General features: G+C 44.3%; 1 protein-coding gene and 1 long non-coding RNA gene across 2 annotated transcripts in view; one reads left to right on the top strand and one right to left on the bottom strand.

Annotated features, from left to right (window-relative positions):
* The window catches only part of LOC143746919 (uncharacterized), a 118,728-nt gene that overhangs the window by 16,039 nt on the left and 90,085 nt on the right, over positions 1-12,604 (bottom strand). The gene's annotated exons all lie outside the window — the stretch shown is intronic.
* Positions 7,829-9,130, top strand: LOC143747088 (uncharacterized). The gene is made up of 3 exons (XR_013206666.1): positions 7,829-8,049; positions 8,169-8,503; positions 8,842-9,130. It is a non-coding gene; the product is annotated as an uncharacterized LOC143747088 (long non-coding RNA).

Genomic DNA, 12,604 nt, shown 5'->3' with positions numbered 1-12,604 from the left:
GACCGACAGGTTTATTTGTGATGCAATGGCGCCATCTAGTGGGTACACTAGAGGCGACATGCAGGGGTTCGGAGGGATTTCCTCTCTCTGCAGTGAGATGAATTCTCTCTGCGGAGAGAGGTTTTCCCACCGAAACGAATTCATTTGATTCGTATTTTTTTGTGTTTTGTGTGTTTTGTGTTGGGCAAACACTGGGGCCGAAGCCTTTATTGAGAGAGTGAGGGGAACAGAGTGTGGGCAGTGTGGTGTCACTGAGCTTAAACTTTCCCTTACAAAGGGCCCCCTGAACGTGGGGGGAAAACACACATCTCTCGAACACACGAGCTGGGCAGTCTCGTTTACACACGGAGAGCTGACCCATCCGCGGGACCCCCTGGGTTTTTTGGACGGGGTCCTAGAAGAGGAGGGGAGTCCGAAGGGCTTGCGGCCCGTGAACATGGACTCGAAGCCCCCATCGGCTGAACATCAGGCAGGCCGCTTGCGTTTCGAGTCGGTGGGGTTGGAATTCGCAGGTCTCCCGGCCGCGGCCGCGGCGGGAGCGGGCTTACCCCAGTGCTTGTGTGTAGGTGCTGGGTTATGTTGCCGAGGGGGTGGTTTGTTGCGGGGCTTTTCTCTGCCCTGATGAAACTGTCGTCCCGTGGCCGGTGGGTTAGGCAAACGCACAGGGGGCGCCTGGCGTGGGACTGACTTCCTAGGAAGGCAAAGCTTGAAGGCCTCATCCTCCTTTTTCTTATCGTCACACCGTTGTTGCATCAGTGCGACGGCGGGGCCGAAAAGAGCCCGGCCGGGCTCCACCGGCGCGCCCGCGATGCGCCGTTTCTCACTGTCAGGGAGTCCCGACAGGTTCAGCCAGAGCGCGCGCTCTCCGACCACGGAAAGCGCCATGGAGCGCCCGCAAGCTTGGACGGCCTGCCGAGCGTTACGGAGGACGAGGTCGTTCACCGTTAGGATCTCCTTCCACAGGGTTTCAGAAGGATTTCCCTTTTCCAATTGTTGCCCTAACTCTTCAAGGATCTCCGCCTGGTAGGCGGAGAGGAGCGAAGAAACGTTAAGGGCCCTGACAGCCACGGCCGAGGACTTATAAGCTGCCTGGTGAACGGAGGCAGCAAAACGGTCCATCTTGTTGGGCAAGACCGGCTTGGGGGGAGCGAGCAGCCCGCCCTGAGCGGGGTTAAGGTGCCTGGCGATGGAAGGTTCGACGGTGGGAGGTTCGCCCATACCGTGCGCTGCCATGTCCTTAACCTCGAGTCCCGTGAGACCGTGTTTGAAGTCGAGCGGGTCGCTCCAATAATTTCTCATGTGCTTCGCGCACGCCGGGAGGATGGGGAAGAGTTGTTTCCTCGGGCCGGGAGGGGGTCCCAGCACTTTCCCATCATAAATATCCCTCTCCTGGTCGGTGGCGCTCTGCGGTGCCGGCCATTCGATGTTGAGACGAGCGGCCGCTCGCTCACACACTTCCAGGAGGATGGCTTGAGGCAGAACCGCGTGGGCCGTAGCCTGGGGAACACCAGAGGGCGGGATGGCCTCCTCGTCCTCTGAAACCCCAAGAATGGCCGCATCCTCCTCTTCGCCAGAACCGGGCAGGTCGTGGACGAGAGTGAGGTTGTCCCCGAAGATGTCCTCCTCGGGGAAGGCGGGATTGGGCTGGTCAGCCCAGACGAGAGACGTTGCGCCCCGGGAGGCCCCCGGTAGCACGTCGTCATCACCGTGTCCCCCGTCCGAGTCAGAAGGGCTGAGCCCGGTGCACTGTGTCACTGCCACCTTAAGACGGCGTTTTAGCAGCTTCCTAGGCAGCAAGAGGCAGAAACTGCAATTCTCCGGCTTTTCAAGGGCTTCCCGAGCGTGCTTAAGACCCAAACAGACCACGCAAAGCTGATGAAGATCCTTAGCTGCGATGAGGGCACCACACGTGGCCGGGCAGGCCCGTGACATGCTATCCCCTGGAGAGGCTGCAGGCTTAGACAGTGACATACCAGCGAAGAAAACGGAGAAATCCGTGGCGGGCAGCCGTGAGGAGAAACGGTGAAAATAGCGAGAGCGTGGGCGGCTCCGAATGCAAAGCAGCAGTAGTTGAAAAATAAACAACTGTCACGTCCGGCGGAGGCTGATCTGGTCGATATGTCCTCCTGAAGACACGAGGTGAGCAGTGTAAAAATCCAACCGAGCTGTGAGATGCAGAGATCGCGAGAAGAGAATGTCAACTGAGGAATAGCAGCGCGCCCAGGTGTTATATGCCCTTAGGTGAGGGGGTGTGGCCTCACCTGGCATTGGCTGCGCGCTTCTGTCTGTCTAGCCAGACTTGGTGCAATTGGATGCTTCTGCAGAGGTCAGGTACGGATGCCCTTCCCATAGGTGGATCTCGAACACGAGATGATGAAAGAGAACCACAAACCTTTCTTCTGTCTAATAATAACAGTTGCAGGAGCATGGCGCAGCTTTATGATGTCATATATTCAGACCAAAATAAAAGTCCTGTTCAATCTGCTGTCCAATATCCAGAGTCCATATATATGTAATAGATTTCATGGGAATTCTTGGTGAAATATATATATATTTAATACATGTTGTACAATTATATGATGAAAACAAATTAAGAACTACTTCTAACTTGTTAAAAAGACTGTATTCGTCCTTAAAGCACAGTTCATGTGTCAGAATTGAAATGCACATATATTCCACAACAACCAGTAAAAGAGATAACTAAAAAAAAAGCAATACAAATGTTAAGATTAATGTTGATACTAACAAGTATTGACAAATATCCATTATCCTGCATGTCACCTGGTCGTTGTGGTTCCCTGTGTTCGTCTTTTCAGGTGTTTTATAATAAATGTTTTTTTTTATTACAACATTATTATCTGTGTCTGTGACAGATGTCCATCCTGTTAAGCATTTACAATGATGTCATAAAGTCAGCAATAAATAAAGTGTCAATGGAAATGTACAAATACTGTCAATACTTTTAAAAAAAAATCTTTAAAAACAGTACGTACAATTTATACATATTTGAGTGGTCTTTTACCTTAATAAAGATTTAATTTGATTGATAAACCTTGTTTATTGTATAATAATAAAATATGAGTTTATGATACAGTTTATTATATTTGATTTTTTCTTTTATTTAGACAGAGGCTGCGTTCAGCCCCGACAAAGAGTTGCAAACGAAACAGCCTGTTCTGATGACGCAAGAGCAGAGGTGTAGTGGTAAAAAAAGAGGTGGGTAAACTATAAATTCTGGTGGACCACGACGTGGTCACCCGGTAAGGTGGCACACTGCCTACCAGTGTATGTGAATCCTGATGGCATCGCTAAAGGCTATCATTTGATGGTACTACAAAGGGTATCACTGGTTGTTCCCTCATCATAGGTCACACAATCACTATTCAATTCACACATTAAACTAAGTTCTTGTTAAAGAGACTCAAGAAGGAATAATATGGTTGAAATCTATAAAGTTTACTAAATGACAAAACAGAGAGAACAAAAATATTTAAGAGAGATAGAGAGGGAGGCTCATATCCATGGCTTCCAATGCAACGCACTAGTACATAATGATTAGGGGTTGGGGATTATTTCATAGTCGATTGATCTGTTGAATATTTCCTTGATTAATCGGTTAGTTGTTTGGTCTATAATATGTCAGAAAAATGTGGATGACATCCTCAAATGTCTCGTTTCGTCCACAACTCAAAGATATTCAGTTTACTGCCACATAGGAGAGAAGACACTAGAACATATTCACATTTAACATGCTGGAATCAAATAATTTTTTACTTTTGTCTTAAAAAAATTAATCAAACCGACTAATCATTTATCAAAATAGTTGTCGATTACAGTTTTTTCCAATTGCTAATGTAGCAGGTGCAGATTAAACGACAGAAGGATGAATCTAGTGCCACATATTTTAATAGAAAGAAAACCCAGTTTCTGTAATTAACAGAAGAAAGACTATATAAATTGCACTGTAGTTTCCACAAGTGTAATGGCTACTGACATTAACAGACGATTTTGCAAAACTAATAAAACAATAAAACCAAACATTGTCCATTTTGAACACAAAATACACAGCATCATTACAGCTGCCTCAGTTACATAATATACAGTGGTTCTAAACACATATGTTTAACAGATTATGTTCAGATTTCCAATTCAAACATCTGGCATTGAATAACAAAAAAGAAACCTAATCAAAACCAGCTGCCTGTAATGAATTAATATCACAAATAGGGTTGGGTAGCGGTTGGGTTTTATCCGATACCAGTACCTACTCTGTATTTTTTTAAACGGTACTTGAAACGGTACTTAAGAAAACGAAACCGCACACACTTTGTCAAAAAAGAATACCCTTTTATTTACAGGGCCAAACTGGACACAATATTAACTTAAATCTTTAAACTATAAATACAAGTAACATATGGTAATAATAAATACAAACCAATATAAAATAAAAATTCACATTTACATATTATCAAATAAAACAATATTGTATCAAACAATGTAATAATACTGGAGATTAATAGAGATTACTACCAGGGTAATATAATCTCGACATTGCTCCAGGTTCCCATGTTTTGTCTGCTTGAACCAGTCATGTAAGTTATCTGGTCGTTGTACTAGTTACGGCAGCGCTTAGCTTGGCGAGTTTGGTATTTCGTTCCCACTGCGTCTTAGCTACGCAGCTTTGAGTGAACCTATGAAAGAGAGCGTCTCTGGTTACTGGTGTAACCTATGTTCTCTGAATAGAACTATGTTCTCTGCATTCGCTGCCAAGATTCTCGCGCTGCCGACAAGCTTCCCTTTTCGGCAGAGAAATTTGAGGAGCAGATGATGGCACGCGCGCGCAAATATAATATGACGACGTAAGAGTGTCGAGGATGCTAATGGATTGGCGTGATTCGACAATCGGCACACCTAGAGGGCGTTCTGACGCGTAATTTTACAAATGAAATGCAGCCAAACCTTGGAGCGTTTTGTCTTCGGCATCTTCATTAATCCCTTCGCTATCAGCAGACATTCCGGGAGTCTCCCTCATATTGATAACGGCTCCCTGATCGATCTCCCGCAAAAAGCGCGCGAGCAAGAGCGCTAATGCGAGACAGAACAGACTGTGCTCCAAACCGTATAGTGCGCGCACGGCGGAGAGGGAGAAGGCGAGAGACCTTGCGTGTGTGCGCCACATGACACAGAGAGTCAGGAACCGAAATCAGGCACCGAAATTTTCGTTCTTATTCGGTCTGGTTACTACCGTTTACGTCGGAACCGGTTCCCTATTGGCACCGCGTTTCGGTACCCAACCCTAATCACAAACAATGCCCAGAGTGCCTCTTTGTCCACTTGACGTGATGGCTTGCAGGGGCGTGTCCGTGTGTCTGTAGCTCCTCTGTGCTTTACCAGCCAAGATTTCACATACGCCATTGGGTTCCACTTTGACAATGGACGACCATTCAGGTTAACAAACATCAACGCTGAGACGCTTTTGATCAGGAGTCTACATCTTAGTGGACACATGATGATATTCATTAAGCTGAATCCTGGCTTACATTCTGCACCGCTCACAGGGATCAGGCTGAGAATGTTTGTGAGTGGGGACAAGTCTTCAGGTATCACACTAGAGTCGTCTTTGTAATCCCTGAAGCCCTCAAGCACTTTCCTTTGGTCAAGCCTCAACCTTAGTGTGAGCAGTTTGATGCAAGCTTCCCCATACTCCTCATATAAGAAAAGGCCAGTTTTCCCGATTGAGAACTTTAAAGTGATCAAGCAAATCTGTATACTGACTGGTGTTCTCAGCTGATACGTCAGGGTGTCTGCTTGAACCAGTGCTGAGCAACCAGTCCTCCAGTTTCCCAACGATTGACTGAAAGAGCACTGAGGACTCTATCTGTCTTACCCTCGGACTGGTTGTTAAGGGGATGCCATTAAACTCCTGTCTCTCTGCAGCTGTAAGAGGTTCTTGTCTTTTATTACCTTGAGCGGTCATCATGGATGAAATAATGCGAATGGTTCTTCTCATAAGTTTGTCTGCTTTTGTGAGTGTCATTCCTCTTCCCTGCAAGTTCAGGGAAAGGTTTCATCCTCAGCCTTGGTCTCTCCTCTCTCTGTTACTTTGTCCTCAGCTTTTCCTCTCTCTGTTCCTTCGTCCGCAGCTTCTCCTCTGTTCCTTCGTCCTCAGCTTTTCCTATCTCTTCTCTCTCTGTTCCTTCATCCTCAGCTTCTCCTCTCTCGGTCTCTCCTCTCTCTGTTCCTTCATCCTCAGCTTTTCCTGTCTCTACTCTCTCTGTTCCTTCATCCTCAGCTTCTCCCCTCTCGGTCTCTCCTCTCTCTGTTCCTTCATCCTCAGCTTTTCCTGTCTCTCATCTCTCTGTTCCTTCATCCTCAGCTTTTCCTGTCTCTACTCTCTCTGTTCCTTCATCCTCAGCTTCTCCCCTCTCGGTCTCTCCTCTCTCTGTTCCTTCATCCTCAGCTTCTCCCCTCTCGGTCTCTCCTCTCTCTGTTCCTTCATCCTCAGCTTTTCCTGTCTCTCCTCTCTCTGTTCCTTCATCCTCAGCTTTTCCTGTCTCTCCTCTCTCTGTTCCTTCATCCTCAGCTTCTCCTCTCTCGGTCTCTCCTCTCTCTGTTCCTTCATCCTCAGCTTTTCCTGTCTCTACTCACTCTGTTCCTTCATCCTCAGCTTCTCCCCTCTCGGTCTCTCCTCTCTCTGTTCCTTCATCCTCAGCTTTTCCTGTCTCTACTCTCTCTGTTCCTTCATCCTCAGCTTTTCCTGTCTCTACTCTCTCTGTTCCTTCATCCTCAGCTTCTCCTCTCTCGGTCTCTCCTCTCTCTGTTCCTTCGTCATCAGCTTTTCCTGTCTCTCCTCTCTCTGTTCCTTCATCCTCAGCTTCTCCTCTCTCGGTCTCTCCTCTCTCTGTTCCTTCGTCCTCAGCTTTTCCTCTCAAATTCAAATTCAAATGAGCTTTATTGGCATGAATGTGTAAAATAGCACAATATTGCCAAAGCAATAGACATATACAAACATATATTTAGATAAATAAAAGTGAACAGTAATTTAAAAAAATATTTTTTTTTAAATCAGTATCAAATGTAAAAAAAACACACAAAAAATAACAATTACTAAAATATCAAACAATCAAAATAATAATTATTTGAAAATTTGTACAATTATTTATGCATCTGAGGTTCCACTGGTTGTCCTCATTTCATGGCATGAGGAGACATATTTTGGAGCAATTATTTCACATTTGGGCATTTCTGTGCAGCACTGTCTCTACCTGTCCCCTGTCACACTGGGAGCAGAGTCTCTCCTCTTGTGGGAGCCAGCTCTGTCTGTGGCGACCCGTCTCTATGGCCAGGCTGTATTCACTCAGTCTGTATGTTGTCAACATTTTTCTTAGTTTAGGACATTTTATTGTACTCAGGTAATTTGCCAGTGTGAATTCTCTTTTTAGGGTCAGATAACATTGTAATTTACTTTGTGTTTTGGTCGTTTCTTTCCAGTATTCAATATATTTTTCTTGCTGTTTGTTGATAATTTGGTTTGGTCTGCTTGAGTTGGCGTTGCTGTCCTGAGGCTGTTGGGGACTTGTTACTGCAGAGAGCCTCAGGACCAGCTGGCTGAGGGGACTCTTTTCTGCTTTCAGCTCCTGGTATGTTAGGGCTTTGTGATGATATGTCTGGGGGTTAACTGATTTTAAGTGATTGTAAAATTGAATTGATCTTTTCTGTATTTTTATTAAGAGGGGGTATTGGCCGAGCTCTGCTCTGCACAGGTTATTTTGTGTTTTTCTGTAGGATGCTCTTACAGAATTCGGCATGGAAAGATTCTATGATTGTTTTGTCCCATTTGTCAAATTCATTATTAAGTTTTGGCCCCCAAATTTCACTACCATATATAATTATTGATTCTAGTACAAATTGGAAAATTTTAAGCCAGATTTCAATTGGAATATAGATTTTAATGTTTCTTTTTATTGCATAGAAAGCTCTCCTTGCTTTGTCCCTCAGATCTTTCACAGCCATGTTGAGGTTCCCTGTGTATGAAATGTCGAGGCCAAGGTAAGTGTAGTTTTTTTGTGTTGTAATTTAGTGGTGTCCAAATAGAAATTGTGTGTAACCTGATTTCTGTATTATTTCTGAAAGATCATTATTTTAGTCTTTACTGTGTTTACTGTCAGGGCCCAGGTCTGACAGAATCTCTGCAGGAGGTTAAGGTGCTGCTGCAGACCTTCTTTAGTAGGTGAGAGTAACACTAAGTCATCCGCATACAGCAGACCTCTGATCTCGGTGGTGTTCAGGGTGAGGCCAGGTGCCGTGGAACTCTCTAATTGGTTTGCTAATTTATTGATATATAGATTGAAGAGAATTGGACTGAGATTGCATCCCTGCCTCACTCCCCGGGCCTGGGAGAAGAACGCTGTTTGTTTGTTTCCAATCTTTATGGCACATTCACTTTTTGTATACATGTTCTTAATCAAATCATATGTTTTTCCTCCAATGCCACTTTCAAGTAGTCTATAGACCTTATGTAGCCACGGCCCTTTTAAGCGCTGAGCTCGTTGTTTTTTGACTTCCGGTCCGTATTTTCACAGCGATCTTGCGTAGTTATGAATGAACGACTCGTTTAAAAAATTTCCAAGGTCCATTTGTTAAGACATGCTTTACAATGCTTATGATAAACATTACAATGCTCATGATAACTTTCGTTAACTCTACAATAAGTAAATAAACTTCACCAGCTAATTACTCCTGGACAGGGATGCCATAGAAATATAAAGAGCGAACGCAAAAACGGAAGTTCAAAGACAATATTCTAAAGATGGCGGCGCCCTCGTTTCTCTGGTGCCTAAGGTCTATAGAAGAGGCCCTCGTGCCAGATGGAATCAAAGGCTTTTTGGAAGTCAACAAAACAGGCATATACCTTTCTTTTCTTAATGTTTAATTCTTGATCAATTAGAGTCTGGAGTGTAAATATATGGTCCGTTGTGCGGCAATTTGGCAAAAAAACAATTTGGCATTTATGCAGAATATTGTGGTCATCAAGAAATTTGACAAGTCGTTTATTAATGATGTTGCAGAATATTTTTCCCAGGTTACTGGATACACATATTCCTCTGTAGTTATTTGGGTCATATTTATCTCCAGATTTATGCATTGGGGTTATTAAACCTTTGTTAAATGATAGATGTCTGGAAAAGTTCCAGTTGATAGAATAGTATTGAATAGTTTTAGTATAGCCAATCTGATCTTATGATCTGAGTATTTGATCATTTCGTTGAGGATTCCATCTACACCACAAGCCTTTTTTCCTTTCAGCGACTGGATGACTTCTGTTAATTCTTGTTCTGTTACAGGGTAATCTAGAGGGTTTTGGTTGTTTTTTATCACCTTCTCCAGAGTTTTCCATTTTGTATCTTGTACTGATCATCATTTTTTGTAATATTACTGTATAATTCACTAAAGGGATTAATCCAAGTATTTCCATCTTGAATCACCAATTCATCCTGCTGGGTTTTGTTTAGTTTGGGTTTTGTTCCATTTCTCCCAGAACTGGTTGGACTCTAAAGATTCCTCAATTTCACAGAGCTGCTTTTTGTTGTGTTGTTCTTTCTTAATTTTTAGGGTGTACTTGTATTGTTTCAGAGTGGCCTCATATTTACAGCGAATATTGTGGTTATCTGGGTCCCTATGCTTTTCATTTGATAATTTCCTTGAAGTTTTTCTTAGGTTTTTGCATTCAGTGTCAAACCATTTGTTATTGTTCATTTGTTGAGGTTTTGGTTTGGAGGCTTTCAAATTAGACAATGCAGCCAAATTATTAAATATTGAATTGATTATGTCCACAGCTGAATTTACACCAGAATTATTCTGGGGAAATGTTTCAGTTAGAGATAAATGAGTTAAATCATATATGTTTTGATTTTCCATTGCCTTTTGGTATGCCCCCATGCTGTCTGGGGTCCATCTGTATGAGTATGTGATGTTAAACAGTTCACTGGCACTAGGGGCTCCAGACTTAGACTGGGCCCTTTTCAGATATATTGTGATTTTGCTGTGGTCTGAGAGGGGTTTGAGGGGGCTGACTGTGAAAGCTCTGAGAGACACTGGATCTAGATCTGTAATGAAATAATCTACCGTACTACTGCCAAGAGCTGAGCTGTAAGTGTAGCGACCCCCTCGTAGCCTGCCGTTGACTATGTACAGACCCAGTGTACGGCATAACTGTAAAAGCAGCATACCACTTTTATTAGTAAGCTTATCAAAGCTCTTTCTAGCAGGACATTCAGGGAGGGGGAAGCAGGTGCTTCCAGGTAAGTGTTTGTCTCCCTGGGTGTTCATAGTGTCAGCTCTTTCCCCTGTTCGAGCGTTCAAGTCCCCACAGATTAATACATTTCCCATGGTTTTACAATGGTTAATTTCCTCCTCAAGAATAGAGAAAATATCTGGGTTGTATTAGGGGGATTCTGATGGAGGTATATAGATGGCACATATGTAGACATGTTTCTCAGCACAAATCATCTGTTTGTTAATTTTCAACCATATATAAGATTCTTCTTTTTTAAATACTGTGATGGACTGGCTCAGTTCTGATTTACACCATATAATTATGCCTCCTGAATCTCTGCCTTGGGTTATTGTGGGATTTTTTGTTGATGATATAATAATCTCAGTGTAGCCGTGAGGACGACCAGTGGACACATCTTCTCTGCACCATGTCTCCTGTAAAACTATGATGTCAGAGTCTTTTAACTCTCTATTAAAATCTGAGTTTCTGCTCTTTAAACCAAAAGATGATGATCTCAGACCTTGAATGTTCCAACATGTTATTGTAAATGATTCATCTCCAAGTGTAATCTGTTCAAATATTAGACAAACACCTTATATTCCAACACCTAATAGTAAACCAGATGTTAAAAAATAATACTAGTAACAAACGTAAAAAAAAAAAAAAGGAAAATAGTGTTGTAGGTAAATTAATAAAATATTAAACTTTGAGTGACATTTTAGAATGTATCATGTGTGAGATATTGTTTAGAATTGTCCTTATATTACTATTCATTTAAAATTATATCTAACATGTTATACTAGTATGAATTATTATGATTTCTCTAAGAGGTCTCTGCTCTTCCATCATGTAGCTATATGAGGCGAGAGCAGAGCAGGTTTAGCATGTGTAATATGTCTTTGAGTTCACCAGAGGGGGGTGGGGTTGTGGCTCTTCTCACCGCTGCAGCATAGTTCAGTCCAGTAGGATGTTGCTCCTGTAGTCTTGGTTCTGCCGTTGGGATGAGGGAGCGTATAAGACCTCCAGGCTGGGGGGCTCTCTGGCTGGGTATCGGCGGCCAGTGTTGTGTTGGCTGTGGGATAGGCTGTGGGTTGTGATGTTGGTGATGCGGTGGGTTTGGTGGCCTGGCCTTCCTCTCTGATGTCCGGGGGTGGATGTATGGTGGAGGTCTGGATGGTCTTGAAGGTCTAGGACGTCCTGGAGTTCTGCGTGGGGTCTGCGTTGTGTGGTTACCCCTTGGAGTGGTAGTAGGGCTCCTTCCAAGAGCAACATCCTTCAGGTTCCTAGCAAGGGTGGGTACTGCATTTCTATCTAGTTGTATGTTATCACACAGGCAGTCCAGGTGGAGGGTCTGGTGGTGGGCTAAGAACACGTTGGGTTTGAGGGCACAGTCCCTGGAGAGGCTGATATTCACTCTGTGAATGGTGTGGCGGTGGAAGTCTCTCATGTGCAGCAGCGGAGATATGACTATCTTGCTGGTAGGGAAATTGGTGGATGCTTGCTCAATGACTCTCCTCAGAGAGTTCGCCAGTCTGTCCTGCTGGGTCCTTAAGTAGTTGGTGCCTGTGTGAATGATGATGTGGCTAGGTGAGCCTAGCTCAGGTACTGTTAGCAGCTCCAGGGCTCTCTTGGTATTGGGGCACCAGATCTTCTCCGTTCTGTGCCTTGGGAATAAGGTCTTTTCATTTAGGAACTTTCCATTAGAGTCCATGAGGAGGATAATGTCAGCCCTTCTGCCTGTGTGTGTTTGTTCATTCTCAGCTGTCGGGTCTGGATGTGGAGCTGTGGTGGTGGTTTCAGGTCTGGAGCTCCTAGCTGGAGACTGGTTAGAGGTAGGACCTTGGACAGGTGCAGGATTGGGACTGGTGTTTTGGCTTGGGATGTTTGTACGGAGGCAGCGGGTTGGTACAGGGGGGGGGGGGGGGGGGTATGGGATTAAAGTCTGCACCAGGCTGTGTGATAGGGGGGGAGTCCTTGAGGAAAGGGCTGTGTTGTCTTTCAGCAGGTGTAGTGGGAGTTTGGTTGGATGTGGTCTGGATCTGAGAGGTGGGCACAGGGGGTTGCGTGGAGTTCAGTCTGGCTTGTAGGCTGAGCCTGTCCCTGTCCTGTAGCTCTTCTCTCAGAGTGGCCAATTCAGTTCTGCAGTTGTCTCTGTTTTTTACTGCTCTATGATTTTTTTCCCCCAAAACACTTCAGCGGAAATCCCGCCCTGCAGCTGATTTCATTGGTTTAGGTAACAGTGACGGGTAGGTTTAGGGATCAGTGTTTGGTGTAGGCAATCAGTACAGTGATTGACATGACCAATGAAAACTTTAGAATCAGCTGCAG

The sequence above is a fragment of the Siphateles boraxobius genome, unplaced genomic scaffold, assembly GCF_051911475.1.
Source record: "Siphateles boraxobius isolate OS27281-9 unplaced genomic scaffold, OSU_SipBor_1 100, whole genome shotgun sequence".
Taxonomy (NCBI): Eukaryota; Metazoa; Chordata; class Actinopteri; order Cypriniformes; family Leuciscidae; genus Siphateles; species Siphateles boraxobius.
Note: the sequence above shows the minus strand (reverse complement) of the source record. Positions and strands in the feature narration are given on the sequence as shown.